The sequence below is a fragment of the Myotis daubentonii genome, chromosome 1 (assembly GCF_963259705.1).
Source record: "Myotis daubentonii chromosome 1, mMyoDau2.1, whole genome shotgun sequence".
NCBI classification, from domain to species: Eukaryota; Metazoa; Chordata; class Mammalia; order Chiroptera; family Vespertilionidae; genus Myotis; species Myotis daubentonii.
In genome coordinates, this window is record NC_081840.1 from 174564271 (window position 1) to 174575623 (window position 11353).

An 11353-nucleotide genomic window follows, 5' to 3' on the forward strand; every position below is an offset into this window, starting at 1 on the left:
TTAGTAGCCAAATTCTGGCTGTTTGCAAAATTAATGTGAAGAATCTTTGAAAAAAAGTATATTATTTATTCAAATCTCTTTTATTTAATCTACAACAAAATTTGTCTCTTTCGTTTTCTTCTTCCAAAATATTTGTTGGTATATCAGAGGAAAATGGTCATGATGATTTCTACCTTATTTTGCCTGTGGTATATTTCACTGCAGCATCTCCATATATTAAAAATTTGAAACATCCCTGGCTGGTGTGGCTCAGTTAGTTGGGCACCATCCCGTGCACCAGGAGGTTGCTGGTTCGATTCCTGGTCAAGGCTTGATCCCTGGTCGGGGTAAGCAGGAGGCAGCTGATGGATCAATGTTGTACTCTCACACCGATCTCTCTCTAAAAATCAATAAACTGTTCTTTTTTTTAAAAAAAAGGTTAAAAATTGGAAACAGGTGTTTGGTAGTGATACTGCAGAACTTGGCATTATGCTTTTACCATAAGCCATTTTTTAATGTCCTGTCTGACTGAATAAGATGTAGTGATTGCAGTGCATCGGTACAGGGTCTCTTCAAGAATGTGTTCCTGGAAGATAACTTGGCAAATTTCATGGCAGCAGCAGCTGTCCTGTTTTGTTCAGACTCTGAGCTTATTACTTTATCTGTTTAGCAATGAGGAGAAAATGCTTGTTGAGTCATTAATCATTAATGCTTGTTGAATGAGCAGGTTAATGCATTGAGTTACACTTTCATTAATTTTCTTAGTGGAGAAATGGATATTAGATCTTAAATATGAAGCTAAGTGTAGTGTTTAATGGTGAAGGTATGATCTCACCTCTTCTTGTGCTTCCTTAGACAATCAGGGCTTTGCAAAGTGTAAGTTTATATAAATGCGGTTCAGAATCTCTTTCTGAACAAAACCTAAGAGAGCAGGGCTGCACGAGTGACTTGAATCTTGCTTCTTTAGAAGATGTGGAAGAGAAAATGAGTTTCAAGGGTCTCAGGCTATGCTCTTTTGCATATATTAGCTCACGCTTCACAACAGGGAAGGTTTTTGTTTGCTTGTTTTGTGTTCCTCACTGCCTTTGATCAGATTTTTATTCAAAATTAGCTGTCCTAAGTGATTTGACCTATATGGAATAAGCACATTTAAGTTTATGCCACAGGCTTCTTTTCTCTGGTGAGTTTCTGTTCTGTGGGCTCCTCAGCTCCTGGTTTCTTGGTAGCTGCAGCCTCTTTTCCCACCAAGGGCTTCTGCTTTGTAAGGCCAACAGCCTTCTTTCCTTCGCCCCTACCACAGGCTTCTTGCCTGGAACCCCCTTCTCATCTGCTTTGGCTTCTAGCGCTGCTGCTGCTTTATCCAGCCCGAGCTGTGGATCTTGGCCTGGAGAAGAATGGGGTTCCAGTGCATGGTCATTGCATAGAGGTTTAGCTTCAACATGATTTGTGGGGAAGCATGGGACTTGGTTGGAAAACCTGTAAGGAGGAATCTCCAAAAGGTCAGAGGCCTCTAGGGGATTCTTGCCAAAGGCAGCAGACCCTGCCTTGACTTTTCCAAACAAGTCTGAGCTCTTGGGTGTTTTATGGGAATCTTTATGTTTAGACTTCAAAACGTCCTTGTTTTAAAGACACTACAATCGCTTCTCGGCCTTTTGGCTAGGATCAAGTGTAGTATCATAAAGACACTACAGATACATGTGTTTCTCAAGGATACTTACCCTTCTGGTAGTATCTAGAGGTTAATTCTGGTTCATGCTGTTGCTACAATAAAAGCCTAAGGAGGCAGGCGAACAGGGTTGTCTGGTTCCTTTAGCCAGGCAGTCCCTTAGCCCTCTCTTTCACAGAAACGTGTGTCCGAGTAATCCATTCATCCGTCGCCCAGGGTCTGCTGGTCAGCCCCAGCAATGATTCCTGGTTTTTCCAGTGGATTCTTCTTCAGGACTCTGTGATGAACCTACTTCTGTGGTGTTTGGTGGGCTCTTTGGGTCTCTGGACTTTTCAGTATTCTGCTCATGTCTGTATTGGGCATCTTGTGCATGGGAAGGTGGTAGTTACTCTTGAGGGAGGCAGTTTTACTCCAGTTTTACTCCAGGATTGAAGGAAAGAACCTTCAATCCAAATGCAGACTCAGCCCACATATCCACCAGGAGCAAGTTACAAAATGTTCAGTTTGCTTACACTAAGCAGAGTAATTCCAGGGATGTTTCTGAAAGCTTTGATGATACCATTGTCCTCATAGATGATGCAAAGTCCCTGCACTGGATACAATGGTTTCTCATTTTGCCCTTGCCAGCTCTCATTCACTGAGGGGTAGAGACCTTCTTTATATAATTCCAGGCCTTAAGCTTCTTTTTTTAAAAAAATATATTTTATTGATTTTTTACGGAGAGGAAGGGAGAGAGATAGAGAGTTAGAAACATCGATGAGAGAGAAACATCGATCAGCTGCCTCCCACACACCTCCCACTGGGGATGTGCCTGCAACCAAGGTACATGCCCTTGACCAGAACCGAACCTGGGACCCCTCAGTCTGCAGACCGACACTCCATCCACCTAGCCAAACCGGTTATGGCAGGCCTTAAACTTTTTTTAAAAAAAAATTTATATATTGATTTGAGAAAGAGAAAGAGAGAGAGAGAGAGAATGATAACGATCAATTTGTTGTTTATACATTCATTGATTGATTCTTATATGTGCCCTGACCAAAGTTCAAACCCACAACCTTGGTGTGTCTAGGATGATACTCTAACCAACTGAGCTCTCAGGCCTTAAGTTTCTTAAGCAAAACTACATCCTTTGTTTTCTTGTAGCCTTCAACTTTATCTTCAATCACCAAAGGAAGTTCAGCAATTTCCTCAATATGATGACCTTTAGACATGACCAGCGCTAGGAAGGCTGAGGCAGCCAGAGTAGAACAGATGGCATATTGCTTCTGTGTTGTGTTCATTCTGCGGTGCCAGGTTTTGGCTGGTGCAAATGTGTGGCCCCCACAACACATATTTCCAAAGCACCTTGCCCAGAATGATGAGTCCCACCACCTTGAACTCTGGGAATTCGAGCCACAGCTCTGCCAGTCCCCCAAGACTCAGTACTGGTTTGATGACCTGCCAATTCACTGACAGACTAGGGTCGTCTACTGTTTTTGTGCAAGTTGGTGTGAACAAAGTTCCCAATATCTGGTTGAATGGGAGCCTTAAACACAGCAGGCAAAGTGACATTTTTCCAGATGATTCCCCCTTTTTGGAGTACACTGATGTCAGTGGGTGAGCACATGCCATCGTGTGGAGAGAAGGACCCAGTCCTCTCAGCCCGGTGGCTTCCACAGGAAAAGCCAGGGAAACCTTTTTATCATTTTTATCCTTGAGGAAATGGGGTCTTGGAGCAGCTAATAAATAGCAAGAGCCAATCCAGACCCCTTTGACTTCAGTCTCTGTTCCTTCTATTCTACCACACCTCCTTTATATATTAGCAAAAGCAAAACCAACTCACTACTGTCAACATCTACAGCATCCATCTGCAAAAGGATCTCTGGAGGACATGAAAAAGTTATACAGTCATGATTCAGAAACTCTACCTTGCTGGATGGATGAACATATTAGAGGTAGCAACTGAGTGTAGGTCACCTAAATAAACTAGGATAGAGAACTAAATTATGTCCAAGCCAAATGAATACAACTCGGGAGCAAGTGTGAATGAATGGATGCAGAATGACTGCTTTAAACAACACAGAACTTAGATGGTCACTTATGGAAGCCCAGTAAGTCAGCCTATCAATGATAAGCATTTATTAAGAACCTACTCTATATGTCTGTGATGACACTGGGGTGAGTCTTGCAGGGCTTGGGGAAGGGAGTGGTAGATTATCTCCCTAGAAGAACTTTGTCCAGGGGCAGGAAAGTGAGTTACACCAGAAGGTAGCAATGTTCACCTGGATAGGTGAAGCAAAGATGTTTGCAGGCAACCAATGTAACCAGTGAAGTCACACCCTTTGGTCACATGTCAAGCATAGGTTCTTTCAGGGACCAGGAGACTTAAGTCATGTCTTAGGAGGCAGGTGGCCAAAGGCAGGACTAGTTGCATATTTTTATGCAAAACAAAAAAGCCAAACCCTTATTCAAAAATTATGGGGACCTATCAGGTGGCAAGGCTGAGATTTTGGCAAGGGCCCCAGGCAGCTTAGAAGTGCAACAGAGCTCCCGAAGCTTACCACCTAACTGGAACTTGGGGGGAATCTCCCCACTGTATATTCAGATGTGAATTTCAACTGCAGGAAGATGTCTCCCTCACCAAGGCTCTCCTCCAGTTTCATACTAAACAAGAAAATAGCGCATCCCCTGCATGTCTGTGGTTTTGCTCCATGTGACCTTTCTATGAGGTAAGACCTTGGGCTGAAGGCTTTCCCACATTCACTGCACTCACAAGGTTATTATGCAGTGTGAACTCTCTGATGTTTAATGGGGCCTGAGCTTTCCACATTCACTACAGCCATAGACTTTTCTCTAGTATGAGCACTGTACAATAGGCTGGAGCTTTGGCCAAAGAATTGTCCATGTTTGTCCGGATGGCGTGGGTCCGTGGTTGAGCATCAACCTATGAACCAGGAGGTCACGGTTCCATTCCCAGTCAGGGCACACGCTCCGGTTGCAGGCTCAATCCCCAGTGTGGGTCATGGAGGAGGTGGCCGATCAATGATTCTCTCTCATCATTGATGTTTCTATCTCTCCCTCTCCCTTCCTCTCTGAAATCAATAATGAAAATAAAATGAAATGAAATAAAAAGCAGCAACCTGAGGATACTGGCTATGGATTCAAACCCAGGCCTCTTTCATCCTAAAGTCAGTTATTTTCCACTTCAGAAGTCAGATAAAGTTAGTAGGTTCTTATATATTAACTAGTGGCCGGGTGCATGAATTCATGCACATTGAAAGGAAATTAACTAGAAGAAATATTTTAATATCTCCATTGGCCCTTTTTTATAACAGAAGTGTCAACCAAATTCACGATCAACAATGACAGATCAAAACACATGCATGTGATTGGCGCCAGTGAGAGCTTTATATATATCACACACTTAGCCTTTTTTAGATGTAGAATAAACTTGCTTAATTAGACCTGCTTTCTGATTTAGCTAAACTTTTTCCAGCCCAGAGAAGCACCCCAACTTCTCTTTCAGGTAATTGTCAGCAACACAGCAGTAAATATCAACACAAAGCAGATTATTATTGTAGATCACACAGGCAAAACAAAGGGTAAAATATTTAACTGTAGCAGTGTTTCATTATATTCTGTGCAGTGAGAAAACCTGAAGTCATTTTCAAGGTCACTTTCTTACTTCTTTTCAGTTGGGTCAAGATTCTAAACTTTCTAAATCTCCATTTTCCAGCTAATGAAAAGAAAATAGGATTCCATTGATTCTCCTGTCTACCTAGTCCAGGACTCCTGTGAGAATCAAATGACATGAGGCATGGGAAAACACTTCACAGACATTTGGTTAAAGTGTGAAATGTTTGCACCTGGCTATAAACAAGTCATGTTCCTGGGCTAAGAAACTCCAAGGAGGCTAGTCTCTAGGGAGAGGAAGCTGGGCGTTGCTACATGACATCATTACCCAGCACCCACATCCACCGTTTCTGGGCTGGGCTGGGCTGTGGGCCGCATTTTATGCCACGGGGTCTTGGCAGCATTGGCTGTGATTTGGTGGGCTATCACTCTAGGGTGGTGGTGGGACCTGTGTCCCAGTTGGGGGGACACCCGGTCCGCAGTGCCGTTTCTCTGTAAATGGCCAGTGTGCATCACAGCAGCTCCTATGTTGAGCATCTGCCCCGCGATGGTCAGTGCACATCATAGCAACGCATCGGATGGACACTTAGCATATTAGCCTTTTATATATAGAGATAATTAGATGGGGGAAAACTCCAGAAGGAACCTGAGAATACTGCACCTATTCATTGGAAACTTGAAAGAAAAGAATAATTGGAAAATGTGTCAGGAGAGGACATAATAAAAGCACACTAAGACCTAGTCCAAGACAAGACAAAATACAAAAGTTAACCAAACTTATAAACTACATTCCTGACTATATTTGTGGTTCCTACTTCTCCGTCCCTCATTCACTCCTCAATTCACTGCATGCTGCCATCTGAGTCCACCACACAATGAAACATCCATCTCAAAGGTCCACAATAACTTCAATGAACACAGTGATTGCTTTTAGTTTTTAATCTTATTTGACCTCTCTTCAACACTCCTGGATCAACTCCTTTCATTGAAATAGTTTTCTCTTTCAATATCCTTATGGTTTTCCTTCTAAATATCCAGCATCTGCCTTGCCGGTGTGGCTCAGTTGGTTGGGTGCCATCCCATGCAGCAAAAGGTGGCCGGTTCAATTCCTGGTCAGAGCACATGCCAGGGTTTTGGGCTGCAGACTCAGACCCTGGTAGGGGGCATGCAGGAGGCAAGAGATCAATGTTTGGCTCTCACATTGATGTCTCTCTCTCCCCCTCTCCCTTCTTCTCTTTCTAAAAAAAAAAATCAATGAAAAAATGAATGCTTTAAAAATATGTAAATAAATAAAGAAACAAATAAATATCCATCAGCTGCTTCTCAGTTTCTTGACCTTTGGTTGTTGGTTTTCCTAGGTCTACCTCAACTCTTTTCTCAGTGTGCATTCTCCTTGTGCAAGACAATGCACTCCTTTTTTATTTAATTTAAATTCTTTATTGTTGAAAGTGTCACATATGTCTCCTTTCCTCCCATTGACCTCTCCCCAGCACATGCCCTCACCCCCCCAGTGTCTGTGTCCATTGCTTATGCTTATCTGCATGCCTACAAGTCCTTTGGTTGATCACTTACCCCCCCCCCCTCACTCTCTCCTCTGAGGTTTGATGGTCTGTTAGATGCTTCTATGTCTCTGTATCTACTTTTGTTTATCAATTTATGTTGTTCATTATATTCCAAAAGTGAGTGAGATCATGTGATATTTATCTTTCTCTGACTGGCTTATTTTGCTTAGCATAATACTCTCTAGTTCCATCCATGCTGTTGCAAATGGTCAGAGTTCTTTCTTTTTTATAGTAGTGTAGTATTCCATTGTGTAGATGTACCACAGTTTTTAATCCACTCATCTGCTGATGGACACTTAGGCTGTTTCAAGCCATTACATTCTTATGATGTGTATACTGGTGACTTTCAACTGTATCCTTGACCCAGTTTTCTCTACTAATCTCCAAACTCAAGTATCTAGACATGGACTAGAAATGTCCACTCACAGGTCCTGTTGGCACCTCGACTTAAACATATCTGGAATGGAATTCCAACCCAAATCTATTCCTTCTACTCCACCTGTCTAGCTAAAGGCCAGTGCCTCCCACTCAGACCCTTTTCCTTCTTCATGTCTCTAATTTGACTCCTCTGCTCTGTCTTTATTGCTCTTTCCTTAGATCCAACTGACACGGCAGCTTCCCTACTGACTTCCCTGCCTTCAGAGTCACCCTTGCTCATTATCCACATCTATCAACATGGACCTGATCACTGCATGCTTACACACACATTTGCATTCTGTCAATTTCAGCTCCTCGATAAGTTAAAACTCTTTAGCGTTGCATAAAAGGCCATTACTTTGTGGACTAGTTCCTGCCATTCAAGCACTTCTTCCACTTCCAACTTTCCTTCCTATACTTTATCCCAGTATGTGTATATTTCTCTCTCTCCCTGTAACACATCTCCCCTCTTCTTTCTCTGGTTAACTTCAAAATTCAGATGGCATTTCCTCTGGGATGTTTGTTCTGAGACTCCTCCAGTCTGGATTAAGTTTCCCTTCTATTTATTCCTATGACATCCCATACTTCTATTCTGACACTTATTACCCTATATCATAATCCTTTGTTTCCTTCCCTTTCTTCACCTTTATATTGTAAGTTTCTTGAAAGCAGAAACTAGGATATATATATTTAACATGTGGCACATAGTAGGCATTCAAAAAGCTTGGGAATGCATGAATGACATACTTAGAATAAAGAAAAGTTATCTCATTCCTGAGCCTTATTTTAAAATTTGAGGGTACACCCTTCCAAAAAGATGAATTATAGAAAGAATAAAAATTACTGTTACTAAGAGACCAAGAGTAAACCCACCATAAATCAATCTCCGGGGGAGTTTCATGGCCAGGAAGTTGGGAATGACCACTCGCATATTTAAAAACAAATATTATCACAAGCGTTCTTATCTCCAGCTTGTTTTCCTAAAAGCCCATTTGTCTTTCCTAAAGAAAGTTATTTGTTCTTCCCATAGAAGCCTTTTCTCCGCTCCTTCTTTTCCCTGCTAAGTTAGATAGATATGCCTCAAACTTTAACCACTTAGCTTCTAGCTACTTCCATATGACTAAATCCTTTTTCTCCTGTTAATCTGTCAGATTAATTCTCAGGTCTCCAGGAACTATACCTAAGAGGGTAGAACAAACGTTTTTTCCTCCTCAGACAGTTCGTATGCCATGTATCAATATGGACCATAAACTTGTAGGTTTTTGTGATTATGGTAACACATACTGCAGTTTATGTCACAGTTCTCTCTTGTGGGGCACATTAATGGTTTCTAATTTTTTACTATTTTTAAATCTCACCTCCTTCATGCCACTTTCTCTCGCCTTCTCTGCCACAGAAGATAAATACACATAAACAAATGCATGACTATCTACATATGTAAAATTTGCCATATTTGTTGTCTAGATCTTCAAAAGAAAAACCAGGCAGTGCGCTCGTCTGAGTCTCACTTCTCTTTGGAGCAAACTAATTTAGGCACCAGTCATAAACTTTATGATACCTAGACTTCTCAGACTCTAAACATGAATAAGCGTTAATAACTAGCCACACAAACCTGCTGGGCAATGAAGAGAGCTGAGGTTGGTCTGCCCAATAGAAATGCTTGCTTTGACTTGAGCTTCCCTCTTCCAGAGCTCCTGTCACCAGTTCAGTACATAACAAGTATGAAGAGTTAACAAGGAAAATTGGTCATAGTTACTCATTGTCTGTTGTGGTGCTTGGCTTTTAAAATTCAGAAGCAGCCATAGAAGCAGATTTGGCACTTCAAAGTTCTGCCATAAAGTGCATAAGCTCAGTTTATATGATAATTTGGTTTATAATGAGGATTACATAATTACTATGTGAACAGCACCATGCCTTGGACTACAAAAGCCTAACATGTGACCCTTAGCTCTGAGAAATGTATAATATATTGGTAAAAGGAGAAACCCAAACAAGGCCTGAGGAGCTTATAAATCATCATTGTGAATCTTTTTTTAAAAATATATTTTATTGATTTTTTACAGAGAAGAGGGGAGAGGGATAGAGAGTTAGAAACATCGATGAGAGAGAAACATCTATCAGCTGCCTCTTGCACGCCCCCTACTGTGGATGTGCCCACAACCGAGGCACATGCCCTTGACTGGAATCAAACCTGGGACCCTTGAGTCCGCAGGCTGACGCTCTATCCACAGAGCCAAACCGGTTATGGCAATCATTGTGAATCTTGATAATAAAAACATGGAGCAGGCCCTGGCCAGGCAGCTCAGTTGGTTAGAGCATTGTCCTGATACGCCAAGGTTTCGGGTTTGATCCCTGGTCAAGGCACATACAAGAATCAACCCGTGAATGCACAAATTGTAAAACAAAAGTCTCTCTTTTTCTAAAAATCGATTAAAAAAATTTTTTAAAGATATGGAACATAAATTTTTTTATATAAAATTTTGGAGCAATTTTTCCATAACCTGGAACATGGATTACCACAAATTTGTATGAATTCATTCTATATAATTCTGCAGACTCTCTTATAAACCAAGACAGTCTAAATAACAAAACAAGTTTGGGGTATAGGAAAGGCCCTTCCATGTTCAAATAGCTAAGCTAAGAAATGCTCTCTCTCAGAGCACCAAGGAATGGTGAAAGCCAGGGGAAAAATAGGACTGGCAACCTTAGAATCAGTAAGAGGAAAGGGAGATCAGAGAAGCAGGGGTGGGATGTACCGATTATAAAGGGCTTTGGCTTTTATTCTAAGAGAAATAGGAAAATACATGAATGTAAGCTGGGGAATCTTTAAATAATAGAAATGTATATTTTCAGCAAAGCATTCCTACCTCCTTTACCTCAAACTTCCCAGAGAATGATGACATTTTGGGTCATGTCTTTCCAGACGTTTTTCTATGTGATTATATTCATAGATGGGTACATTTAAAAATATATAGTTTTGTTGTGTGACAGATACGTATACATGTGTGTGTGTGTGTGTCTATGTGCACGTGTTTTAACTTTTATTTTATTTTTTATTTATTTATTTTTAAAATTTATTTTTTAATTAAATCTTTATTGTTCAAATTATTACATTTGTTCCTCTTTTTTTCCTCCCCATAACTCCCCTCCTTCCAGTTTCCACCCCACCCTCTGCCCTCACTCCCCACCCACTGTCCTCATCCATAGGTGCACAATTTTTGTCCAGTCTCTTCCCGCATCCCCCACACCCCTTTCCCCCCCAAGAATAGTCAGTCCATTCCCTTTCTATGTCCCTAATTCTATTATAATCAACAGTTCATTCTGTTCATCAGATTATTTATTCACTTGATTCTTAGATTCACTTGTTGATAGATGCATATTTGTTGTTCATAATTTGTATCTTTACCTTTTTCTTCCTCTTCCTCTTCTTAAAGGATACCTTTCAGCATTTCATATAATCCTGGTTTGGTGGTGATGAACTCCTTTAGCTTTTCCTTATCTGTGAAGCTCTTTATCTGACCTTCAATTCTGAATGATAGCTTTGCTGGATAAAGTAATCTTGGATGTAGGTTCTTGGCATTCATCACTTTGAATATTTCTTGCCACTCCCTTCTGGCCTGCATAGTTTCTGTTGAGAAATCAGCTGACAATCCTATGGGTATTCCCTTGTAGGTAACTGAGTTTCTTTCTCTTGCTGCTTTTAAGATTCTTTCTTTGTCTTTTGCTCTTGGCATTTTAATTATGATGTGTCTTGGTGTGGTCCTCTTTGGATTCCTTTTGTTTGGGGTTCTCCGTGCTTCTTGGACCTGTAAGTCCATTTCTTTCACCAGGTGGGGGAAGTTTTCTGTCATTATTTCTTCAAATAGGTTTTCAATATCTTGCTCTCTCTCATCTTCTGGCACCCCTATAATTCTGATGTTGGTACACTTGAAGCTGTCCCAGACGCTCCTTACACTATCTTCGTATTTTCGGATTCTTTTTTCATTTTGCTTTTCTGGTTGGGTGTTTTTTGCTTCTTCGCATTTCAAATCTTTGACTTGATTCTTGTGCTCCTCTGGTCTGCTGTTGGGAGTCTGTATAGTATTCTTTATTTCAGTCAGTGTATGCTTAATTTTTA

At 41.1% G+C, this 11353-nt stretch overlaps 1 non-coding gene and 1 pseudogene across 1 annotated transcript; one reads left to right on the top strand and one right to left on the bottom strand.

Annotated features, from left to right (window-relative positions):
• Nucleotides 1–1079: 1079 nt before the first annotated feature.
• Nucleotides 1080–3288, bottom strand: LOC132216505 (large ribosomal subunit protein uL4-like; annotated as a pseudogene).
• Nucleotides 1616–1814, top strand: LOC132223215 (U2 spliceosomal RNA). The gene has a single exon (XR_009450452.1). It is a non-coding gene; the product is annotated as a U2 spliceosomal RNA (small nuclear RNA).
• Nucleotides 3289–11353: the final 8065 nt, after the last annotated feature.